The sequence below is a fragment of the Podarcis cretensis genome (genome assembly GCF_951804945.1).
Source record: "Podarcis cretensis genome assembly, chromosome: 5".
In the NCBI taxonomy this organism is placed as follows: domain Eukaryota; kingdom Metazoa; phylum Chordata; class Lepidosauria; order Squamata; family Lacertidae; genus Podarcis; species Podarcis cretensis.
Window position 1 is genome coordinate 40,674,739 of NC_137174.1, and position 25,977 is coordinate 40,700,715.

At 42.0% G+C, this 25,977-nt stretch overlaps 1 protein-coding gene and 2 long non-coding RNA genes across 3 annotated transcripts in view; 1 reads left to right on the forward strand and 2 right to left on the reverse strand.

Annotated features, from left to right (window-relative positions):
• LOC307217358 overlaps positions 1-25,977 on the reverse strand; it is a 222,483-nt gene that overhangs the window by 153,055 nt on the left and 43,451 nt on the right. The window lies entirely within an intron of this gene.
• The window catches only part of STK32C (serine/threonine kinase 32C), a 174,970-nt gene that overhangs the window by 30,505 nt on the left and 118,488 nt on the right, over positions 1-25,977 (forward strand). The window lies entirely within an intron of this gene.
• LOC307216788 lies at positions 17,279-20,067 on the reverse strand. The gene is made up of 2 exons (XR_013839316.1): positions 19,622-20,067; positions 17,279-17,911 (listed from the first exon to the last, which is right to left on the reverse strand). It is a non-coding gene; the product is annotated as an uncharacterized lncRNA (long non-coding RNA).

The window sequence follows — 25,977 nt, forward strand, 5'->3', positions numbered from 1 at the left end:
TAAGAACTTTGCTTCAGGATGAGAACAGAAATCGTGCTCCGGCGGTGCGGCAGCAGCGGGGCCCCCCATTAGCTAAAGTGGTGCTTCGGGTTAAGAACAGTTTCAGGTTAAGAACGGACCTCCGGAATGAATAAGTACTTAACCCGAGGTACCACTGTACTGTGTGTGCTACATATGCACACAGAGGAGAGCAAAGGGAAAAACCATGAGGGATCAATAGGTTGGCAGGGGTGGAAAAAGGATCACAAAGGTCAACCTTGGTTGCTCATTTAGGAAGGAAGGAATGCGGGACACAGGAAGGACCACTAAGGTCTTGGAGTGCAACCAAAGCTCAACTCGCGTATTTTATGCATTTTCTACAGTTTAACCCATCTTATCTGTGACAGGCAGCTTCCTATGTACTCCCGTTACCAATTGGTACAACAACCAAGTGGTAAAGATTTGTGAGTGCTGGAGCCCTATGACAACTATAAAAAAAAGATAGAAAAAGCAGCATCAGTGCTGCATGGTGAATTCTGTAGGATCTGTGAAAACTTTTCTTTTCAAGTTAGCTTCCCCCCCTTTCCTTCCCCCGCCAGCACTGTTTCTTGACTCTTTAGCATGAACACTTTCGAAGCACTGTGTAGCAAATGTGTTACAAAAGTTTCACACTCTGCATCAGCGCATATTGCAAACACCCACAAAGCAGTACCATGACAACTGAACAACACTGAAACCTCCGCCGGAGCGTTCCGTCATGATAAAGTTCACCAGGTTGTCTGAATTGGTTCGACCTTTTGGCTGCTTTCGGTAGATACTGTTGTCGCTTCAGACTCAATTAGCTGAGCAGAGCTCAGCTGTGAATTGGAGGGCTGCCATGAAATGTGCATTATGTATGTAACATTAATTTACTGACTCATCCTTTCCCATTTTCTCCGCAGAGGGCAACTGTTAATGTTTCTTGTGAAAGAGTGTTTATTAAATCCCATTGTATAACAATGGGCTAAATTACCTTGGAATGTATGTGACATAATCCACTGGAAACTATAACTTGAAGGAAGATGCTTGTTTAGCACTGAGATCTCTATACTGGGAAGGGCACACTGGGAAGCGAGTGATGCAGCTAATCTGCTTGTTTTAGATGCATGCAATTAACATAATTTGTTTATCATTTTCTTGACTGCCAAGCTACAGATGGTGGACAGATTGCTTTTTCTCCTCCTTGTGTCGTTTGCAGTGAAACTGCATACCCCAAATGTGAGAAACCTTGGTTCAACCTCCATGAAAATTATTTGAGACAGGCTTAGAAATCATGTTAGTTGTACACCATCACAAACGGAGGGTTCTTTGTACCTTCATGTTTGTTTCTCGGTTTTTAGCCCTCTTTGACATCAGTTTTTCAACTCTATGTCTGCTACCATGAGTCTAGAAATAGACTAAAAAAATAAACAAATTGAGTATCTCAGGATTCACATCAGGAATTCTGATTTGCAAAAACATGTTCCATCAGTGCTTTGATTTTTATGTTAGCTGGCACCATACTGTAGGACACAGGTGACTAACCTATAGTCTCCAAGATTTTGTTGGACTCCAAGTCTCATCAGCCCCAGCCAGCATGGCCAATGGTCAGAGGTGATGGGAGTTGTCACAGGTTGGCTATTTCTGCTTTAGATTATGGTTTAAGAAAATAAGAAGTAGTAAAGAATATAATCGCTGGCACAATCCAATCAAAGTTAAGCACTTTTACATTCCACTAATTTGAAGGGGACTGAATGCGGCATGCAGTTTGCTTCCACCACTGAAATCAATATGCCTTTATATTATTCATACATTGGTTATAATATATATCAAGGTGAGCACAGGGTCCTAATGAGAAATTTTGGACCAAAGGAAGCATACTCATGGTTGTCTACCTCCCCTCTTAGCTTCCAGCCCATGCCTTGCCAAATTTAGTACACACTGCCCTCACATTTTCCTCAGTTTTTACTCGCCTGGTACCTTCATTGCTTATCTTTAGGGGCCAGCCAAAAACTTTCCTCTTCAACCAGACAACCAGCTGATTAACATTGTAAGGCTTTTAAAATGTGTTTGTGAGAGGGGACTATTAGTTTGTTTTTGTGTTATTATGTATTTTGTACTCTCATTTTGTATTTTTCTGTTGTGAACTGCCCTGCGGTCTTCGGATGAAGGGCAGTATACAAATTTTAATAACAATGACTAGTCTATCCAACATATCAGAAAATAGAACTTTGGTATATAGACTATGACATCAGTTTTGCATATATTTATTTCCTCATTGGTTCCTTCAGAATGCATTCTGCACCCCCGCCAAGCATATTACGTAATCTTCAGTAGCACAATAAAGTACCTGAGGATTTGCCCTTGACCTGTTTACTTTCATACATCACTGCACCCTTAACTGATGATGAATACGGTTTGAAAACTCAGCCTTTTGTTTTTGTTGTCACGGTAGGCTGAGTATTAACTTTTAAGTCAGACACTCATGGTTACTGAAAATGGTGATGAAGGAGCTGACGGTGCCAAGGTATTTGCTGTTGCAAAACCTGCCAGGAAACCAAATCATCTGATACCTTAAGACAGATCAAAATTGGCGGTTTAGCAGCTTTCCAGTAAAAGTGCCAGCTGTAGAAAGTTGCAAAGAAATTAGGCTTCTTCACCCACCCCACCTCCATCCATGAAAACCATGATGTGCCAATCATCTTTATTTTTACATTGTGTTATATTGCTATGGCAGCTTTGTTTGTTCACACTATATCTACACACACATGGCAATCTGTGTATAGCCTTGTTGGATGCTTCCTTGTCTGTTCTAAAAATACAACTGGTCCGGCTCTTGTTTATATTAAAACCACATGACATCATTGTGAAGTATAGCAATGGGGGTGCAAGTGCCATTAAGATCCCCTCAATGGCCCATTGTCATGAAAGCACACAATGCACAGGGCCCTTATTTAAACATAAAGGCTCTAGTCATGAGCAGCAGCCAGAAGCCCTGAATGGGAATGTGCATCCACATTGGCATGAGCTTCCAGCCAGCTCACCTGGATGAATAGCCTGATGCATGTCTGAGGCAGAGTACCTATAAGGCTTCTAGAAAGAAAAGGGTTAGCTTATTGAACATGACAATTAAAAAGCAACCAACCCCAAGTTCGGACAGAAGGACTTCTGCACAGGACACTGGGGATAAGCCTTATGGTGAATGGGTGGAATCCTTTTATGAACTGAGAAATGCGTTGATTAAGGAGGAAAATTTGGATAAGACAACAGATAAATTTATAGCCTGAATGCACAAAAATACTGAAATGGTGACAGAACTGATTATTAAGATAGAACCAGTGACAAAGAAAATAGAAACGGTGGAGGTCTTGATGTAAGGGCTGGAGGAATTTTTTTTGAAAAATGGAAATTGTGATTGATATGAAGAAATACCAGGAGACAGTCAGGGCAGATATGGATGACATGGGTGATAGGCAGGGAATATTTGGGAATGTCTTGATGGCTGAAATGAGGCATCAATTACAGCCTCTGAGACTAAGAGGAGACTGTGAGGAAAGTGAGCAGGATTTAAAATCAGATTTAACTGATAGTCGCCTTCCAATGAAATTTAAATACTGTATGCCAAAGTTAGGAAAAAAGAATGGGAAACACCTATTGTTATGTGCAAAATAATGTAAATAAATTGATACATTGGCAGGCTCAGACTACACACTTGCAATCAGCAACATTTGGATAAAATTAGAAGAATAAGAATTGATGAAGGATGTGTAAGGAAATGCAGAAGAATTTTGTTAATATAAGGAACCAGAAGAGGGAATGGAGGGAAGTCATGAGGTCTAAAGAACGTCAAATATAAGGTTTTGAAATGTTTTTGTGAATGGGGACAGGGACGGGGGATTTTTTTTTTAATAGTTAATTGTGGAAATTAATTGTGAAAAAACCAATACAAATTTATTTAGAAAAGAAAAGAAAAGAAAAGGGTTAGTGACATGCTGATGCTTCTGTTTTCCATTCTGGAGACAGACTGCATAGGCAAAGGCCCCCCTCAAGTGTCCTTTCTTCATTGTTTCCACCCTCCAGAGTTATCCTTGATGTGCTCTAGGTGTGCATGAACAGGAGCATTGGGTTATGGTGTCCCTGAGGGGTGTGTTGTTATATTAATGTACTTAAAAGCATTTATAAACCACTTTAAAATTTCAAAATCTCTTAATCCCTGTACAATATCAAAAGAATAAACAATATCATTGAAACAAAAAAGTAACTTAAAACAGTCATATTTAAAAAAAGGAAATTCAAACAAAATCAGGGTCCAATCTTTCAGATAGGGAGAAAAATGCACAAAACCCCCATTTGTGGATGTTGGTGTGCTGTGAATGGGTGCGGAGTTGCACCAGTTTGTATGTGTCCTTGCAAAATGACTTGAGTTGGTGAAGGTTTTCTGCATTTGCTTCTTTCCCCCTGAATCCAATGGGTGAGATTTTTCAAACACCAGCTCTGTGGTTAATGTCAAGTTGCACCATCATCAGGGGTAGAAATAGGGTCTGAGGGAGAATAGGATCTGGCACAAGTCTGTTTCTTTCCTGTCTTGGCTGTGCCCAACCACATCTCCACTCCATTTTCAGCCTTACAGTAGTGGAATTGCAGCAGCATAACTGATGCGCCAGCATAGGGATGCATAGTCTCCTACCTGGGCAGTTATCTTTCCACAAGGGCCAACATTGATGCCGAAATCCAGCATCGCCTAAGCTCTGCGAGTGCGGCTTTCTCCCGATTGAAGTGCAAAGTGTTTGAGGACCGGGACATTTGCAGGGAAACCAAAATGCTTGTTTACAAAGCTATTGTACTAGCAACCTTACTGTATGCTTGTGAGACATGGAGCACTTATAAACGCCATCTCCAACTCCTCGAAAGATTCCATCCACGGTGTCTCTGAAAATTTTTACACATCACTTGGAAAGACAGGTGAACTAATACTAGTGTACTGGAAGAAGCAAAGGTCACCTGTGTTGAAGCAATGATTCTTCAACATCAACTTTGTTGGACTCGTCACGTTGTGTGGATGCCTGATTATCGTCTTCCAAAGCAACTACTCTCTTCCGAACTTAAAAATGGAAAGCGTAATGCTGGTGGTCAACAAAAGAGGTTTAAAGACTGTCTCAAGGCAAATTTTAAAAAAGTAGTATAAACACCAACAATTGGGAAACACTTGCCTGCGGCGCTCCAATTGGAGAACAGCCTTTACCAAAGGTGTCAAGGGCTTTGAAGACACTCAAAAACTCAGGACGTAAGGGAGAAACATGCTAAGAGGAAGGCACGCTTGGTAAATCCACACCGTGATCAACTCCTGCCCGGAAACAAATGTCCCCACTGTGGAAGGATGTGTAGATCCAGAATTGGCCTCATCAGTCACTTATGGGCTCATGGTTAAAACCATGTTTATGGAAGACAATCCAATCGGCTATGAGTGATTGCCAAAGAAGAAGAATAGGCATGCCATCACAGTTACATAAGAACAGAAGAAGAGCTCTGCTGGATAAGGCCCAAGACCCAGCATCCAGTTCTCACAGTGACCAACCAGGTGCCTACAGAAAGAGTGCAAGCAAGACCCAAATGCAACAGGACTTGTCCCCTCCTGTGTTCCACAGCAACTGGTGTTGAAAGGCACCCTGTTTCCAACGGGGAGGTAGAATATAACCATCACGGTTAGTTAGCCAATGCTAGTCTTATCCTCCATGAAAGTTGCAGGGCTTCTTTCTCTTTTACAGCCCCTCGGTCAGCATACTGCACCCTTAATACGGAGTTTTTTATGGTAAATATCTAAATCATTAGCATTGACTGAAATGAAATTTCAGTTGATAAAAGATAGATTCTGAATTGCAACCTAATTAAATGTTAGCCTTCAAAATTAATGTATTCTTTCTGAAGATTGCCTTTAAGCTTTCGTTGCATTAAGTCAAATTGGTTTTTACTTTGAGATATATGTTTTTCTGCTCTCTTAGGAATAATTGGAATTGTTGGCTTTGACTTCAAAATTAGATAGATTAAACCATAGCTCTTATGTGAGAACAAATCAGACCTTTTCAAAGTGCCTTTCTAATGTTCTTGTGACTAGCAAATGAGACTGAATTTTATTTTTCCTTCTAGGGAATATAAATCACTTGAATTGGAAGGTAAAAAGAATTTTTTTTTCAATACACCGAGAGTGTTTCTGATCATATTACTCACTTTTCTCTTTCATTTGGAGGAAAATGAACTCGACATGATAATTGTTAAACAAATTTAATGGTGCTTCACAAATCAGTGGGACATTTCCCCCTTGAGTAGCAAATAAAGTTTTGGTCTCATGATGGATAAGTCTAAATTGAGGCCTGAGGTTTATTTCACTCCAAACAAAACATGAATTGAAGCCAGTTTTGGCTTACCAATCATGGTTTGTTTGAAGGTAACAAACCACAATCCCAGGTTTTGGATGTAATGCTAAATCAGGGATTGCAGATTGTTCCTGTCACTCATACTTGGAGAGGAGCAAAGCAGGAGTGATCTTTGCATTAGTTATGGTTTGCTCTGGCATGCAGACTTGGCCAGTAACAGTTGACCAATTCATGGGAGTAATTTGGGCTATGGATTTGCTTCAGTTTCTAGAAAAGCAGAGATGATGCAGAGTATTAGGTATTTAAAAATCATGATGGTTTGGATAGAAAGTAAACACAAGTTGCTTTTTGTCCTTTTGCATCACACAGGAGTCATAGGACATCTACTGAAATGAAAACAGGCTGTAGAATTTACCTGTGAAATGGTGAAGTATACCGTATATTAATAAATTTAGTTATGAATTGTCACACTCAAGTCAATTCTATGACCCACCACTTTCCATCAATAGGGAGTTGAATATTGTGTCTTATATCTTGTGAAAAAAAAGCAAAAGGACCAATTTTCACCACCGTTTTTTAAATGCATTGAAGACACCCTGTGCAAATCAGCTGAGTTGTCAATGCAAGCCCTAGTATTATCTTGCCATTAGCATTTTTAAAACATCATGTTAAATTCAAGGAAAATAGTCCTAGATACACTCAATACCACCTTTCTGTTTTCCTGTCTCCATCCATCATGTACACAGCAGTTGATGAAAGTGGTATTGAAATATACCTTGTGGTCCTCTTGGATATCAGAGTGTTTTGACTATCAAAATATAAGGACTCCTCTTCAGTCGATTTCTATTTTGAGACACTAATCAAGGAAGAAATGTAGTCAGAACTGCTTATTATGAAACGTCTGATAATTGTGGCACATTTTTTTCCTTCACACAATGGAGGAACACTTCAGTCTCCTTGTAAAAAACTAAACTAAACTAAAACCTTTTATCATCTTCTAGAACAAAGGGCAGGGCAGCACATTCCTATTGTAGCCTAGATAACATCTCCTCCAGGGACCCTCTCCTCATTCCTTCCAAGGTGGTGAAGAATTGGTTCTGCTTTCTGGGAAATGGGAATACTTCTTCAGTCACCCCCCATTTCTTACAGACACATCTATCAGCTGTGGCCATGTTAGTTTCCGAACAGCATCCTGGGCTCTGACTCTGATAATTGGAAGGGGCCAGCTGAATTCATCAGATGAGCAGAACCAGAGGCAGAGGTACTAGGAATCAACATCAGTCCTGGCTTTATGACCAGACGTGAACCATAGCTTGAGCTCATTGGATCAGGGCCCCTTGACTCAAAGACTCTTGAGTCAGGATGTTCTGAGTCTGTAAGCTTGGAAACTGTGCCTGCCAACAAGAAAACAACCACTTCCTCAGCAGGAATTTGCATCCCACTGTTGACCCAGCAATGAACCTAGAGGGAAATTGTTAGACAGGAGGAGAAGAGGTGCTAGGTTCCAAGCCAGAGTCCAACCTGTTTTGTGGCTCCTAGCCATGATGGCTGTACTCTGCCTCCCCAGTTGGAGGCAGCAATGCTTCTGAATACCAGTTGCTGGAAACAGGAGGAGAGAATGCTCTAGTGCTCAGATTCTTCTTGTGGGTTTCCCACAGACGTCTGGTTGGCCACTGTAAGAACATGATGCTGAACTTGATGGACTATTGTCCTGACAGACTCTTCTAACATCCTAAGGCCTTCTTCTTCTGTGAGAGGTTTATCTGGTTGCAGAAGCATAAATCCCTTCAGTCCCCTTTTAGATTTTGTGGGTACAAGATGCTCACTTGGAGCTTTCATTGGACTCAACGTGACTCATTGGCTCTCTTGTGGCAGACAGGACAGTCAGGAAATCATGGTGTATCCTCAAACCTCCCTGAGGATGGTGTTCTTGCTGGGTGGGGCAGGATCAAAGGCTTACAGAAGTGCCTTGCTTTGAGGCATTCCAAATGGCAGCTGAATTTTCAAGGCCCATATTGCCCTCTCTTGCAATGAGATACTATGCTTTAGCATCCAGTTGCAGCTGTACTCTTTGATCTGCTCCTGCAAACTGGCAGCAGCTATCCAGGAGGGCAATTGAAGGAGACCGTCTAGGTGCAGTGGTAGCAGGATTCTAATTTTCATTGTGTTTCAACGTAGAGAATAGAAAGGTCTAGACAAGGGGAACTGGGAAAAGCAGCAGGCTGTAGAATATCAGTGACAAAGTCAAGCCTCTTTTTGTGTGTGGTTGTTTTATTCATCCACTGAGGATTGTAGACTTGACAGATAAGGATGGGGAAATTTTCGTAGAGGACACTTAATGGGTCTTAGATGCTACAGGATGACAGGAAGAAGATAATAAAAACCCTCCTGGGAGATCAACAAATAGATATGAACCAGGTGAGCCTAATTACTATGAAATGAGTAAGATAAGAGGCTCACCTACAAGTAAATTCAAAATTCATTAAATCTAGTTGGATCTCCAGTTCTTTTTGTCTGACAATATCTTATTAACAAGAGGCACTTACAGTACAAGCCTTTATATGCCTACTCAAAAGTAAGCCCTATTGAGCCCAACAGGACTTACTCCTAAGTAAGTGAATATAGAATTGCAGTCATAATTATTAAAACATAGGTCTTCCATATTCAGTGTTACATGCTTCCCAATATACTGAGCAGTGGTTTTCAGACTGTCTTCTCTTCTTGTAATGTAACACTTCATTTTTCATATTCTCAGTATGATGAATAGCCCAAAGCTGTCTTCTTCCTAGTACATGAGGTTTTGAGCAACAAAGTATTTTTTTGAAGTAAAGGCTGTTGGAGGGGTGGAATATCATGTTGGAGAAAACACGAGGTTATTCCCACTCAATTAATTTGGAAGGAAAAGGGAATGACCTCTTAAACATTGTGATTGCTTGCTCCAATCTTATGGTTTCCCACAGCCTCAAGGAAGACATATATTTTTAAAAATGTAATTGTTACAAGGCACCACCTGCCAATCATGCCCAGATGATGTGCCAAGCTACCACCTTCACATCACCATGTCCACATTCCTTGTCAGCTAGCTGAGATATTTCATTATGTCTGTGCTGCTCTGCCCACAAGCAGGTGGGTAGGAATATTCTCACTTTGCTGTTCCAGTCTGAAGAATACATTAGGTTGCAGCTGGTCATGTGACAGAATTGTTAACAATGCTGGGATTATTACGAAGCTTCCTGAGCAAAACCCGCTTCTTCTTTCCAAGTAGTGAAGGGCAGGCTTTCAGAGCTGAGCTGGCTGCTATGTGCTCACCTGGGGACCCAAGCGGCAATCACATGACAGATGCTAGTTGAGGCATTAATTGTATCCATCGCTGTTTGTTCAGGGAGAGAATACAACTGGTGACAGCTTCTGCTGCAGCCAAATTAAAAAAGATCAGAATGTGCCTGCATTGGAAACTAGCTATGTCTGGCAGAAATGTTTTTGGAATAGCCAGATGCAGCTGGGGAAACAGTTTAACTCTCCGTGTTCAGTTGTACTGGTCAAAGGACTGCTAGCTGTTTGCTGGCAGGACTCCTGTGCCTTTTAAGAGCATCAGGACATGTAGAAATCAAGCAGGTGAAGCTTTTTTCTAGTATGGAGATGAAATGATGGGAGATGCTTTACTTGCTGCAGTTCTACATTCCAGTCAGCTATTCAAGTGCAAGAGCTACACCAAAAAAATATGATGCCAACTCTCCTGATAGGAAGCTATTTCAGTATAATGTGTATGAACATTGCCAGACTCCTGGCCTCTCTATCTGCTTTGAATTGCATGGCCTCTTCAGGATCCCAAACAAGGATTTTTCTGAGTTCAACTACCAGAAGGTGCCAGGGATTGAAGCTGGTACATTTATGCTTAAAACCTCAAACACTGAGCGATGGGCCTTAACTTCCGATCAGTTATTTTATTTGACACAATGCTGGCCCTTTTTGGATGTGGCACTAGGCTTGTTCACATGTTAACACTGAACACAGGTACAAGCTGTCTCTACACCTGTTTGGGAGATTCATATATCTCAACTGCGGTGTGCAGAATGTACGCTTGTTGAATGTAAGAGGTGAATAACTGCATGAATATACAGCTCAAACATTTGTGAGTGCAAGCATGCAGATTGCCCACTAGTTGAACATAACATGTGAACTCCCTCATTCTCAACTTGTTCAACCACAGAAGAAGCTAGCTGAGAAGTGTGTTTCTACATGGCTGCCATGACGTGCAGGAAGAGGAAAAGCAATAAAACTCCTTGCTTGGGTTCATGAGTACATTCCTGTTTTTCCTTAGCCATTTGTTGCTCTGGGTCTTTCTGCTTAGCCCCACAAACAGCTGCATGGAATGATCGTAACTGGGATTCCCAGTTGCAGGATTGTGGAAATGCCTTCTCCCATATCCTGCATCTGAGGTCCTTACAGTCAGCAAGGGAAGCTCTTTCTGTTGTCCTGCTGGGGGTGATGTGTGTGAGATCACTCTCTGTTGTAGCTCTCCTGGAAGTCCAGACAGTTTCCATCTGCAAGCAAAAACATTCATTCTGGCATTTGGGGCAACCTAGCAAGGCCATTCATTGTTTTAAGCATTCTTTGACTCTAGTCTGATTAGTTTTTCACAGATGCATATTTCTTTGCACAATTGTTCTTTATTCTGGGATCACCATGCGGGTGGAAGAGCAGTCTATAACACTGGAAATTAAGTACCAGTAAGTAAATAAAACTACAGGCATAAAATGTGTTCTCAGAGCCCTGGGACACACATGGTCCATGTCAGGGTGCTGTATGGATTAGGAACCCCAGCACCTCAGAACACTCCTTTTATATTACATTACTCACAACTCTCCTAGTTGAAAGGTTTATTGCCAAGTTCACACCCAGAAGCAGAATGTTCATTTCTTGTAGGAGACCTGCCTCCCCAAATAGTGCATTGCAAACTCTTTTTATAGTGAAAAGTAGGTTCAGCTGAAAACTTGAGACGCATACCGTACCTCCAAAACTGGTATAAGAAAATTGACCATAAATGTCATAGCTTTCAACCACCTCCCTCTTAGACTTTAGGACAGAGGTTGGGGAATTGGATCCATCTGACTGGCTGGCTGACTGGATCCTGACCTCCCCCAATGCCTGTGGGCCATTTTGACAAGTGGCCATGGCTGCCTACCTACCAGTCACCTGATGCCCACTTCACGTCAGGTGGAACATTTTCCTTTGCCATGTGGTTTGAAATCAAAGCAGGCAGGCAAAGGAACGGGGCTTTGCGAGTGCCAGTGATCGGCTTACTGGTAGTGCTTATAAAGGAAGAAGGCTTTGCAAGTGTTGCCCTCTCAGCATTACAGTCAGGAGCTGTGTCTTTCCCTGTGCCGCTCCTGAGTTCAAACAAACCACATGGGCAAAGAAAAGGCTTTGCAAATGCATGCCACTGATCAGCTGACTGACACTGCCTGCAAGCTCTGCTTTCAGCAGGGAGCTGTGTCTTTACCTGCCCCGTAAATGATGCTGAGGGTAAGGCACAGAACTTGGGGGGGGGGGGATGGATCTTGCAGGCCAAATCAGAACTGGAATTCCAGCCCCTGCTTTAAGCCAGATCCGAAAAGCTCTTAGCAGTTTACAGTTCTCAGAAGTCAGTGCGTACGCTGTGCCTGGTCCGAAGCTGAAGAGATGTGCATGCCTAATGCACTTGAAGCAAACGATCAGTAATGCCTGGTAATTGTTCTGAACTTTCCTGAGAGCCAGGGCATGAAAAAGGGATGCTGGGAAAGTGAGAAAGTGGGAGGGGAGTTCAAAGGAGAGGGAGTTCTGGTGGGAATGGAAGACGGATGAGAGAGGAACCAGCACAATGTTCTCGTATGGGGAGATCGTGCTTACGTCAAGATATTTCAGTGGGGAAATGCAGGTCTCGTTGCTGAGGAGGCATAATTAATCCAATCCAGGAGAGTCTTACCACACTACAGAGACAGCTGTGCATGCAATGGGTGAAAAACTTTAAAAAGTGATAATCATTAAGTCTCACTTTCTGTGGATAGTCAGGCTTGTCCTTGCACTAGGTGGTGGAGGGGGTGCACATTTCTATTTAAAAACTAGCCTATGTGGATCTTATTAAGAATTCCTCCCTTGTCTGTAGCACTGAAACTATTTATAGTAACGCATGTCTTCATGGGAAGAGGAAAATGAATGAAGCTCCCCGGAGCAGTAAAGCACAGTGTTCAGGTGATTGGGGTTGCAGTCCTGCGAAAGTGTATACCCTGGGAGCCAGCCCTGTCAAGCACAGTGTGTTTTTGCTTCCGAGCAGCAGGCTACATTTTGTTCCGTGTGCTTTTCTGATTCCCCACCCCCTCCCCACTGATTTCCCAGCACTGGCTCTTGAAGTTCACCCAGAAAGAGCCCATGATTAATAACCACTTGACAAAATGAATGTTGAGCTGTGGCATATTTTTATGTTATTATCTGTTCTTTGGTAGTCCACTGGATTGATGTGCTTGTCATTTCCTTGGATCACAATATTTTGTACTCGTGTCGCACAACTACCTATTATTTGTGGCTGAAGATAGATTGAGATGCCAGAAAAATTGGTAAGTCAGGGGAGATGAGAGATAAACGGCCACCTTTGCTGTTGCCGAGCTTGTTTATAGGAACACAGGAGTTGGGTGGAGGTCTAGGCCAGAAGTGTGGAACTTTTTCCAACCAGGGGATTACAGTCCTTTCTGGGCTGCCTTCTTGGGGCCACAAACCAGTGGTAAGCAGGGCCAGAGGCGAAAGGAGATGGAACAACCAAGGTAAATGTTATATTTGTACAGCAGGCTGGTTTCTTGGTCACTTGTGGTAGTGTTGGTGGGCCTATCCTGGTGAGGTACTTAGGAGAGGGGCAGATGGCAGCAAGCTCATAGGGGCAAGACATCTGTGTCACCAGCATGCACAAGCTGAGAGAGAGAGTGGGAGATGGCTTTGCTGCAGAGGTGACAGAGGTACTTGAACATTTTCCTGGGTACCAATGGCTATTTGCAGGCAGCAAAAGAGAAATGGAATTAGCTACTCAGAGAAAGGGAGGCAGGAAATGGGCACAGCTGGGAAGTCCCCGATGAAAAGCAGAGGAAGAGACATAGGGAAATCCTCTGGCTGGGTTTGCAAACTCCCTTTAGGTTCTGAGAACTAGAGAACTTTCAACTATCACCACTCCCAACTCAAGACAGAAATTGCCTCGGCTGTTTTTTCTCTGTGTGTATTTTTGGCGAAGTTAGAGGTGTCCTTTTTTTTTGTAGTGGCCTCCCATCTCACTGGATATTGTCTGATCATTTAGAGCTACCCAGGAGATTTTGCTGTGTTAATTAATTGAGGCTCCTTAGCAGTATTAATGGCTCCAGCCTCTTTCCTGAGTATAAAGTTGAGTTGGTTAAACTAGGTCTATTGACAGGGGAGATAATTCACTGGCTTTAATTGTCTGATTAGCTTGCATGCAGTCCTTTCTGTGGCTCTGAGTATGAAAATAAACACATATCATCATGCTTCTTGCCCCCCGCCTTTAAAGCACAGTATAAACAGAAAGGTAGGCAGTGATTGCTTCAAAAATAGTACTGACTCCAGTCCTATTGAGCTGTTTTGCATTATAGACACTGCAGAGATGAATTGTCTGGTGGCAACCATAGCTGTAACTCAGATGGCCAATATTTTACTTTCTTTTTACAACAGATTAAAAGCAACCGGATTCATGACTGCCAACAATATGCCCCAGGGGTCTACATGTGAAAAATGCTCCCCAACAGTGCTGACACACAGATGTGACGTATATGCGAGTACCACTGCCTTGTGGGTGGGGTCAAACATGGTTCTTTCTCACCCAGTCAGGATCTCTCCAGGAATGAGGGAGGATGTTGATTGCGTAGGAGAGACTCAGCATCCACTCTGCTCATGTGGTTGTGAATAAGTGGATCCAATACAACCCTCTTTCTCTGTCTCTCTCTGCGTGTATGTAGGAGCTTTAACATATATATTTTTTAATGATGTGCAGCTTGTCATTCTGAGGAAAAGCTGCACCTTCTGAAATTCTCCATCTGCATAGCTACTTAAAATCTGCAGCTGCTTTGAATCAAGTAAGGCCACTGGTCCTTTTAACCCAACACCAGTCTGTTCTGACTGAGGTCTTTTCCTAGCTTTTTAGCCCAAGATCCTTTAATTTCTGTGGTGGGGAACTTCCAACCCACTTGGCTGTTTTTAATGTAGAAATATGTGACTGCTAGAACTGTTTTTACAGGTGTGATATAAGTGTTTTCCCCTAAAGCAATGTTTTTGGCCAGATAAGCAGCGACATCCAGTTCCTAGGGAGAGTGTGATTTAATTCCCCCCACGAGCTAATGATTATTCATTTGGCTGGTTTCTGTTTCTGCAGGTGTCATGGGCCCAAATGGATAGTATGATGGACATCACTAGAAATTTTTTTTGTAGTGCAACTCTTTTGTGTTCTTCCTCTAAACTATTCATGACCCCACCACAGTGCATGTAACAGCAGCTTAATATGCTAAGTCACTCTGTAGCCAATTTTACTCTGTAGCCAATTTCACATACAGTGGTAACTCGGGTTACAGACGCTTCAGGTTACAGACTCCACTAACCCAGAAATAGTACCTTGGGTTAAGAACTTTGCTTCAGGATGAGAACAGAAATTGCGTGACGGCGGTGTAGCAGCAGCAGGAGGCCCCATTAGCTAAAGTGCTGCTTCAGGTTAAGAACAGTTCCAGGTTAAGAACGGACCTCTGGAACGAATTAAGTATGTAACCAGAGGTACCACTGTACTGTTTTTGTTTAAAAATCAGTAAGATAATGCCTACGATGTGCTGTTGTTTGCTCTACAGCATCCCACAATAAACTCAATTTGTGACAAGATCTCTACTGTCATTTTGCCATGTTTATTGAATGTATGCGGCATATTCTAGATTACATGGAAGTTCAAAGGGAATGCAGAAAATTGCTCATGAACAGGAAAGAATTACTGTGTCTGAAGAATCTGGTAGCACTAAAAGCTGGTAACAGTGGCTTAATAAACATTGCTTCATTAAACAAATGAAAAAAATCCAAGGAACATAAGAAACTCTTCAGTTATTTCTCTAAGAAATGTGCTAGGACTCGGATAGGACTCCTGCAAATATATGAAATTCACATTTGCAAGGTATCTTTCACCAAGCAGTAGCTCTGTGTATTGTTAAATAGGGTTACTTGCATGTTGAAATTGCTTTCACTGCAAGCAAGGGTAGGAGATAGAAGGGACGCCATTAGGGATGGGTGATCTTTCCCTTACTCACTTCAGATTAGGACCAACAATTGTGAGCAAGCTCAGATGATGCATGAAAAAGTAACATTCTAAATTTGGTGGTTGTTTTTGCCACTCCCCTAAACTCTTAACCTGTTGCTGTTGCTGCTGCTTTGACTCTATCTCTTGCCCCCCTTTTCTCATTTTTCTCTTTCTGTCTCTGCTTCTCCCTTGCTCCCAGATTATTGGGGGGTGCAATTTTTCCAAGGGCACTGAAAATCCAAGCCGGCAGGGATCTCTGGGTCATGATGCTTGCCTTGTTTTTTTCAGATCTGCATTTTGAGATTTGAACACTTGGCCATCCAACCTCTGCTTAACCTTGGCAATCTGTCACAAATGCTTTAGCTGAGATTCCTGCATTGCAGGGTGTGTGGACTAGATGACCCTCGGGGTCCCTTCCAACTGTATACGATTCTATGAATCGCAAAACTACACGATGTCCTTGCCTCTCTGCAGCCACGATTCCACCTGCTCTGCATCACCCCTCTTACAGCCCCCCTCCCCCAACACATACACACACTTCTTCCAACCAACTTGCTGAAGATAACGAGGGAAACCTAATAGAAAAGCCAAGAGAAATGTGCCAGAATCTATACATAGTTCCTTTGTTTTGACAACTGGCATACAGTTTATGCTAGCACTTCCTTATGCATTAGTGAATGTCTTCAAGTATGCATGAACCAACAGCAGCGTTTCAGTGAAGCAAGGCATTATGGAAGAGAAAGGATGATTCTTCTGGAGTCCTGTGAATTAAGGTCTTAGGTTGAGACTTGGTAGTCCTGTGAATTTAAGGACAGTTCTGCTGGATGAGCCTGAAGCACTACCTAGTCTAGCATCCAGCCACCAACCAGGTGCTTTTGGGAGGCTCCTACGCAGATCTTGAAGGGAATACCTTTCCCTTCATTTCCCTGTTCCCAGTACCACTTGGTATTCAGTGGCAAAGAGTTTCTACTTAGCTATCATGGCTATTAGCTATGAATAGGTCAATTCTCCATGGATCTGTCCAACCCCCTTTTCAAGCAATCTGACCCAGCGGCCACCAGTCCATCTTGTGGCAATGAATGGCCATTGATGAATTGTGCTTCCTTGGGAGAAACACTTTTATGTTCCCTGTTTTGAATCTACTGCCAACCAGTTTCACTGGGTGACCACGAGTTCCAGTGCTCTGAGAATGGTGGGGAGAAAAATGCTTTTCATTTACATTCTCCAGGCCTCTTTGGAGGGAGTAGCCTCTGACTGTTTCTGACCAATGAGAACCAGAGTCAGTTTGTCAGGTAGGTCACATATTTCAGGCACCCTTTTCCGCCTTTGAATAGAACTGGATGGAAATACATGACTGGTTGCCATACAGGAAATGGTGGGGGTAAGAGATTCTTTACCACAGGAGGTATTTCAACTGAGGAAGTAAGAGGACATCCATTTCTGTTCCAACCCGCATTCATCAAACACAGCACTTGTTCTGTTCTGCTGCAGTTTGGCTGCTGACAACAACACTGTTATTTGTCTCACAGCCCACTATGGTAAAAATTAACTATGTAATCCTTACTTTATTCCATTTCATTCATTTCAATGCAAAGGAAACACCATGCAAATTGGAAAAAAGTAATCTGTTACTTTCCACTATATACCATTTGCAGCCTGAAAACAACTGATTGTATTTGCAGGATTGATTTTCATTTTGGACATTTCCATTTTCATCTGAATTCTCCAACCTCCCTAGCCTCCCACCCCTTGATAATTTTAGCTGCTGTTTCCTGTACCTTTCTCCGCTATTAGCATATCCTTCTTGAGATGGTGTAAAAATCTTGCCTTCCAGACTTAAAGCCAGGGGAGAAATACTTCCTCATGGTGGATCCATAATTGGCACGGACGTGCAAATCCCCAGATGAGAACAAACGTGAATTCTAATGCTCAGTCATGAATTCTGTGCCATATATTAACCCTCTTATAAAGGGCAGGTATTAAAACTGCAGTCTCGTATGAATCAGAAGAACTAACCAGGGAAAACTGGAAACTCACTATTGTTAGTGCTGCTTCCTTATAGCATCTTATTGTCCTTATATTGCATTTGCTGCCAGTGGTCTAGGCATCAGGATGATGAATAGCAGTTGTCGGCTTGCCACTTGATTAGATTCGAGTACAAGATGTATTCCGAGCAGATCAAGAAGGGGTGTTTGATTTTTGTACAGCAGGGAATGCAAAGTCATTGATGGAGAGGTTGCTAGCAGAAAGAGATAAAAGGACACCATTTGTCCCTTGTCCATATCATCAAGAGGGGAATTTCACACCTGATGAGGAAAAAAACCCACCTCGCCTGTCTTTCCAAAGCAGTGGAAGGAATTTAAGTTTTTGTAGGCAGACAGCTTGTCTGCATCGAAGTCCTATTGATTTCAGCTAAAGCCAAAATAGCTTCACAGTGTATACTGTGATGTTTGCTGTATTGACTCTGGTGTTTCTACAACAAATTTGTAAAGCATTAATTATCTGAGTCTTTAAGCACCCGTGTACATGGGCCTGTTCACACTTGACATACCTGCTGTGGGCATGCTGCAGGTCTAACAGGTGAAACACTGATATACAAGCAGCAAGCACAATATTCACAAATAAAGCCATCATATTAAAGCCTTGGTGTATTGAGTCTTCAAGTTATATATTTGCTTTAAGTGGATACAATCTTAGCATAGTAGCTACAAGAGCATCTTATATGGAGGAGATGGTTTGTAGACCCTTTTAATGGTGGTTAGTATCATAAAGGGAATTCTCCTTAATTTGCAGCAGCTGGAATCTCAGCTTCTACTTTTTAAGTGTTTTAGGTTCATAGGTCTTCAGCTTCCTGGCTACCTCTGATTTCATTCAGTTTTTAATTCTTTTAATACCTCGGTGTTAGCCAGCATTCATGTGGATGCTATATTAGTTTCTGAGCCCTTTGAGAATAAGGATCCATATGAAGAAATTAGGATGGGAGGTACTATGTAATTTTTTTTTAAAAAGAAGAGAGGCACCACTTTAAACATTTATTATTAAAATTACCGTATTTTTCGCCCCATAGGACGCACCGGCCCATAGGACACACCTAGTTTATTGGGGGAAAATAAAGAAAAAAAAATTTCCCCCCCAGGTGCGGGGCTGGGGAAGCCCGAGCTTCCCCTGACCCCAGCCCCCAGAACAGGCTGTTATCCGCTAGCTGTGGGAGAGCCACGCGACTTCGCACGGCTCTCCCACGGCTAGCGGAGCGGAGCGCTGCGCAAAGCCCGAAGCTTGGGGCGTGCTGAGCACAGTGCGCCCCAAGCTTCTGGGTGCCGGCAAGCTTTGCACAGCGCTGCGCTAGCCGTGGGAGAGCCGCACAGCTCTCCCACAGCTAGCGGAGACCTTGCCGGTACCCAGAAGCTTGGGGCGTGCTGAGCTCAGTGCTTCTGGGTGCGCACCGACCCCCTCGCTCTCCAGGCTTCAGCGAAAGCCTGCATTCACCCCATAGGACGCACACACATTTCCCCTTCATTTTTGGAGGGGAAAAAGTGCGTCCTATAGGGCGAAAAATACGGTAATACTCTACCTTCATAAAAAGAACTCAAGGCAGCATAATAACATTACTGGGCTATAACATCACATCAGTTTCCTGATCAGAACTAGATTGTACCTATTGCTCGAGCTTATCTCATATCTATACAGATTTTGCTAGTATAACACTGTCTTGTCTTACTTGTGGAACATTGTAATTAATAAAATTTTATTAAAAGAATGTTTGACTTTGTACATCTGAACAGGTGATAACCGTTCTGGACACTTGTGGATATGAATAAGGGGTTAAAAATGATCAACAGTATATTTAGAAATGAAGCTTTTTATTTTTATTTGTAATGTGATAGACATATGCCAATCCAAGTGAAGATGTCACTGCTACTAAGGTTAGTCACTAATAAGTCCTACTTACTCTGAATGTTGGGGGAGTGTGTGACAGCTTTCTGTTCCCTACAGTGTGTGTAGGCCTAAGCCTCGGGTGATGCTATTTGTTTTCTCTAAGAAGTAGCTGACATTTCTATGAAATTCTTTCATCTTTAACAGTTCTTATCTAGGAAGCACATAGATATATGATGTTGTTGAGATGGTCTTTTTTATTATTAGTGACACTGATGTGCCCACAATCGGAACACATTTTGAGGGCTATTGGCTTTTAGGTATTTTTCAGTTGCTGACGGTTTCCACGGCAACATATACCACTGTTGTCAGTCTGAGGAAGCCAATGGAGGGAATTGCAAAGGATGACAAAATTCCTACTGTTATTAACAGAGGGAATGTAAATATATAGATGCCTGACAGTAGGTATGGTCCACTCCACCCGGGAGCTAAGTGTGGCTGAAAAGCTACAATGTAGCTGTCCTGATATAGGTCTTTGATAGGCTTCTTGTAGAAACATCATGACATCTTTTCATCAGTTTTAACCAAACTGAAATATAAGCTGATTGCCCCTTATTACAATGGGCAGGTTAAAGAGAAGTCTGGACAAAGTACCTGTCTATTGCAAAGACTTTGGTGGGGACATGCAATTTTGTCTTTCTAAATGGAGAACTGAGTTTCAGCCCTACCTGAGAAAGCAGGATAGTATATGAACCAAAGCTATCTCTGTTCAACGTGATGCTAGTTTCTTAGGGAAACCTCCCCAACAGTTTGGCCCATTGCTATCAGTTTACTACACCCAAGAAAAATGAATAGAAGCCATTGGTAACTAAATCTGCTCCTATGTGAATAGTTCATCATCTGGATACACTCTCACTCTGGGTTCAGTTTCTTTCTTTCTTTCTTTCTTTCTTTTTAGTGATTGTAGAATGCAACAAAGCGAATGTTGGGAATTGGTTATTGACTATCCAATAGGAGCGTGAAACGTTGCCTGTCTGTTTTAGTCAAACAATAGCAAAACAATCTGCACAAAACATGCACATTACTTAGAGCAAAATGTGAAGAAGTGATTGAATGTGAAGAAGTGATTAGTTGTCCCATTTCTTGTTTCTCTTAAGTTTTTTTAAAGTAGGCCTGGCTTATTCAGATGGTAATCACAGGCTTTCAGTGAGCTGCAAATGAAACAGAGATGAAGGTCCAATTCCCTAAATAGAAGATTTCAGAATTATGTTAATTCTGGTCCTGCATCTTTTATACAAGAGTCAAGGTGCACACTGTTCTTTAAAGAGAAAATCTTGACTTGTACCCATTTAGATAATTGCTCCTTGTCATCAGGAAAATTGTAGGGATGGTATCTGTGTCCATGTTGTTCTGCTTTTCAGTTAGCTTGTCAACAGATGCTCTCGTGTAGGTGTAAGGGCGGGAATGGGGAACAGTGGAAGGCAGTGCTTTCAGTGGCAAAGCAACAACTTGCTCTAAACTGAAAGGGCCTGATTTCACCGTGAGTCTTGGTTTAGTCATTTGTACTCACATAAATTTAGGAAAGAATCATGGGCGTGTCAAAGAATAATGTTCTTTTGGGAGAAAAGGTTCTTTATGTTATTGAGCAGATGGTGGCGGGATTTGTAGTCTCCAAGATACCTTGCTTGTCTTACTGGCATGTATGGATGGATTTGTATATTTTAAGGCATCACAAAATGATTTAGAACCCATTGGCTGTGGCAAAGATACTTATAGCCAGCAGATGGTGAAGCTGTAATACTGCTGAGTGAAAATATTGGTTATTTAGACATGGAAAATTGCAGAGATGAAAAAAGTAATGGAATACATATATATTAAACAGAAGGTGGAAAAAGACTGGAATAGTTTTATTCAGTTTGCTTTGGGTTTCTAAGATTATAGAAGGCATTGTGTTCATACACTCTGAAGGAGCTCAAGGTGGCCTACATAGATTTTCTCCTCTCCAGTTCATCCACACAACAACCCTGTAAGATAGGTTAGGGTAAAATCCTGTGACTAACCAATGTATTCATGGCTGAATGTGGATTTGAACTTTGGTCTCCTAAGTCCTCATCCAGTACTCTCGTCTTGTACTCTAACCACTACACTGGCTCTCTAACTGTGAGGGCTATAAACTTTATATATATATACATAAAAAGAAATATGAGATTCTTATGAAGCTTAATTCTGTATGCAATACTGCATTCTGTGCTTTTTTTGCGCCACAACATATACATAGCCCTAAATAAAAGGAGCTGTCTCATATGGTTAGAATATAGCTCTGTTGTCTGGGCTCCTTTAACTACAAATGCCAGAGATTAAAACTAAGTTTTTCTAGATGTAAATAATACACTCTTACCGCCGAGTTGTGACTCTCTCCTTCACCAGATTTTGCAGCAGAAGGTGGGCTTGTTTCACTTTGAGTTAGGGGTTTGCACCTAACAAGTTCTCAAATTAGGAACTTTGGTAAAATGTTTTTAGCCAATAAGCAGAAGAGTGCAATAGTGATTTAGTTTTGTTCAGTGTGAGCCAACCAAATTATTTTTATATGATCTTGGGTCAGCTACGTCATATACCTTGTGATTACCTATGGTCCCTTTTACTCATAATATGGGTATGGTGATAGTCACATGGATATGTGAGAATAGCAAACTGATATTTCTGAAGGAAACCACATGCTCACTGTAATCCTTTTAAGAACATCAGAACGTAAGAATGGGCTGCTGGATCAGGCCAATGGCCCATCTTATTCAGCATCCTGTTGACGCAGTGGCCAACCAGATGCCTGTGGGAAACCAGGGAGCAGAGCATGAGCATAAGAACATTTTACTCTCCCCTCCTATGATCTCCAGCAACTGGCATCCAGAAACCTAAGACCTTTTCTACAGCTTAGGGTGGGCCAGTTGTGTGCCACAAAGCAAAGGAGGAGGGTAATTGAATGCAAAAAGTTCTAAGCACCAGATAATCTACTTTATCTGAAGAAATATCAGCCTTTTGTAACAAACAGCTTATGAATAATAGCTACCGGTTATACAACTTCTATAAAATTACTAATTAAAACCATATGAGAGTTTATAGGCCATCCAGCCAAGCCTCTTGCCCATTTGTTCCACATTTAGCTTTTCCTCGATTCTTTCTTGCCTAGTGAGGAATAGTTCTATAATAACATCCTTTTAGTTTTGCTTCCAAGCTCAATAATAATTGATTATAATTATCTGCCTCTGACCTACGAAATCCTTAATAATGTATCCTTAATTTTTCTGTGCTCTGACCTGAAAGCAGGCTGATAATTTATGTCTGCTGCATTACAGGACCCCTGAACGTTATCTGGCAAGCTTCAGATGACACTGAAAATGTCTCTTTGTTCTTTCCAAGAATAAAATGTCTGTTTGTGTGATTCAGATACCTTTATGATGGAAAAAATATTCTTTTCTGTATACTCTGACATTGCTAGCTCAACCCAATCCCTGCCACTTTTCAAAGCGGCAGTTGCTAAAATGTCATTAATTAAAAATTGTAGAGAGATCTATAGTCTCTGTCATAGTTTAAATCAGATAGATGTAAATGAACAGAATCTCACATTTTCATAGACAAAGCTATTCATCCATTCCTTCTATCTAACAGACTATTCTTAGGAAGGAAGGGTCTATCATGGCTAAGCAGGATCTGATTCCAGTTGCTGGAAAATCTTTCCAACAGTAGTACTGTGTATTTGAGGGTTGAGATAATATGTGTAAAGGCTCACTGTCACCATTTTTGCTATGGGTGCCCAGCCTCCACATCCCGCTACCACAGCTGCCGCTCTTTCACAGGAAGCAGAAGTCACTTCTGGAAACCAAGTGGAAGTTTAGTGCCTATTTCAGTGTTAATTGCTTCCAGAGAAAATATACTTGCGAGCCCATTAACTCAGAAAATCATGGGACAAAATTTGGGGGCAGTATTTTGGCATAAATGTCTTTCCCACCATTTTCATAGGTGCATCACGGACATCAAGGAGGTGGGGTGGGTAGTGGTAATGACATGTCCAATGACACCTGTTGTTATGTCACACGATAACCATGGTTGTGAAGGGTACTTGGCATGATATCAATCAAAAAGCATTGTAAAAGGAATGTAAGAAACGTGAGCAGAATCGCTAGCATTATATATATATATATATATATATATATATATTCTTATTGATTCTCCAGAATTTTAAACAAACAAACATACATCTTAACTGTACTTAATCCAATCTTGGTGACATTGTTAAATGATTTAATCGAATTCCCCTGGCTGAATTTCATTGTACAGTGGTACCTCGGGTTACATACGCTTCAGGTTACATATGCTTCAGGTTACAGGTTACTCCGCTAACCCAGAAATAGTACCTTGGGTTAAGAACTTTGCTTCAGGATGAGAACAGAAATCGTGCGGCGGCAGTGGGAGGCCCCATTAGCTAAAGTGGTACTTCAGGTTAAGAACAGTTTCAGGTTAAGAACGGACCTCCGGAACGAATTAAGTACGTAACCAGAGGTACTACTGTATATCATTGTAACAGTTTTCCAAAACCAATTTTCTCTTAAATTAACTTAGTCACTTAACATCTTTCTTCTTTTCATTTTAACTTTAAACATATTATTCTCTAACATCACATATTTAAATCCTAAGCCTATCTGGTATTTGCAAGTTTTTCCAGTTAAGTTATCTTAGCATATTTAACTAAATAGTCTTTGAATTTCATCCATTCGTCCTGGTACTCCTCTTCCTTCTGGTTGCGGACTCTTCCAGTCAGGTCGGCTAGTTCCGAAAAGTCCATCATCTTCATTTGAGAATCACTAGCATTATAACCAAGAAAATGAACACAGCAACACACCCATTATTGTTCACACATGTCTTCAATGTATGAACGTAGTCCTACAAAATGTATAACTCTTACCTTTCCTTCTCCCCTCCCTATTCCCTAGTACCTGTGTTATTCTGCTAAAAGTACCACAAACTGTGTTAGGAAGCAGGAGAGTGCTAGGGGGCATTGCATCATAGATGTGGCACTTACTAATTACTTGCTTCGATTTTTCAAGCTAGGTATTTTTAAATGTAAGAAAGCTAGTTATCCAAATCTCTTCATCTGTAATAGTGCATTTGGAATTAATAGTTAACATGCAGCAAGTTGATACACAGCCAGTCAATTTAGACCAGTTTAGATTGCACAATTTCTTCATTAGCAGCCTCTCTTATTTTTAGAACTTAATGTCCCAGGAAGTTTAACGATTGTTAGACTTGAACACTCTCTTTCATAGCCAATGTACCAGTAATGAAGCTTGTTAAAATACAGTAGGCATACTGGTCTTGATCTCAAATGTGTCCCCCTGCCATTTACTCATTATAGCTGAGGTGGTGGGCCTTCTCTCCCTCAGCTGCCACCACAAAAGGTTCTTAAGAACTGAGAAAAGGTCAGCGTGTCATGGAGAGAGCTGCCTCTAGCCTTGTTCCCAAAATGACAGTAGTCCCTTCCGCTCACACTTGCTATCACATGGCTAAAGCCCTGGGTGGAAAAGAGAGAACATAGAATAGCCCAGGGGTTCTTCTTCTTTGGTGAACACTTGTAGCTGAGTAAGATTGTTTTCCATAAACATGGTTTTAACAATGAGTCCGTAAGTGACTGTGGAGGCCAATTCTGGATCCACACGTCCTTCCACAGTGGGGACATTGGTTTCTGGGTGGGAGTTGATCATGGTGTGGATTTGCCAAGTGTGCCTTCCTCCTAGCCCGTTTCTCCCTTGCGTCCTGAGTTCAAGTGTCTTCAAAGCACATGACACCTTTGCCCAGGGATAGGCAACCTAAGGACCATGGGCCACAAGCAGCCCACAGGGGTCATTCAACCGGCCCACAAGCTGCCCCTGAACCGAGCTGCCCACTCAGCGAGTCCCCACGTGCTGCGCTAAACTAGTGCAGCGCGGCACGGGGACTTGCTTCCGCGGTGCCAGAAATCGCGTCTGCTCAGACACAGACGCCATAAAATGAGTGCAATCTGGCCCACAGAGGGATCTCTGCTGGAGTGAACCATCCCAGGCAATAGCCTTTGCTCAAATAAATAACAATGTTCCTAAGGTTTGTAACTCATTTGTCTGGAATATGCACCTTGGTTACTCTTAATGCTCATCTTAAATATGAGGGAAGCATTATGAGCCCTAATTTATTATTTGAGATGTCTCCCAGCCACCCACCCAGCCAGCCAGCCAGCAATGCCTGTACCAATTTGCAACTACAGTAGCTGCTGTTGCTCCAGCAGTGGTTGAGGAGAGTCTTTCTCCGTTTTCTTCCTCTGCCCTCCCAGGCACCTGAGAGGCTGCTGCTGCAGTGTTCCAGGTACCTAGGAGAGGATGAAGATAGGCTTCCCTCTGTCCTATTCTT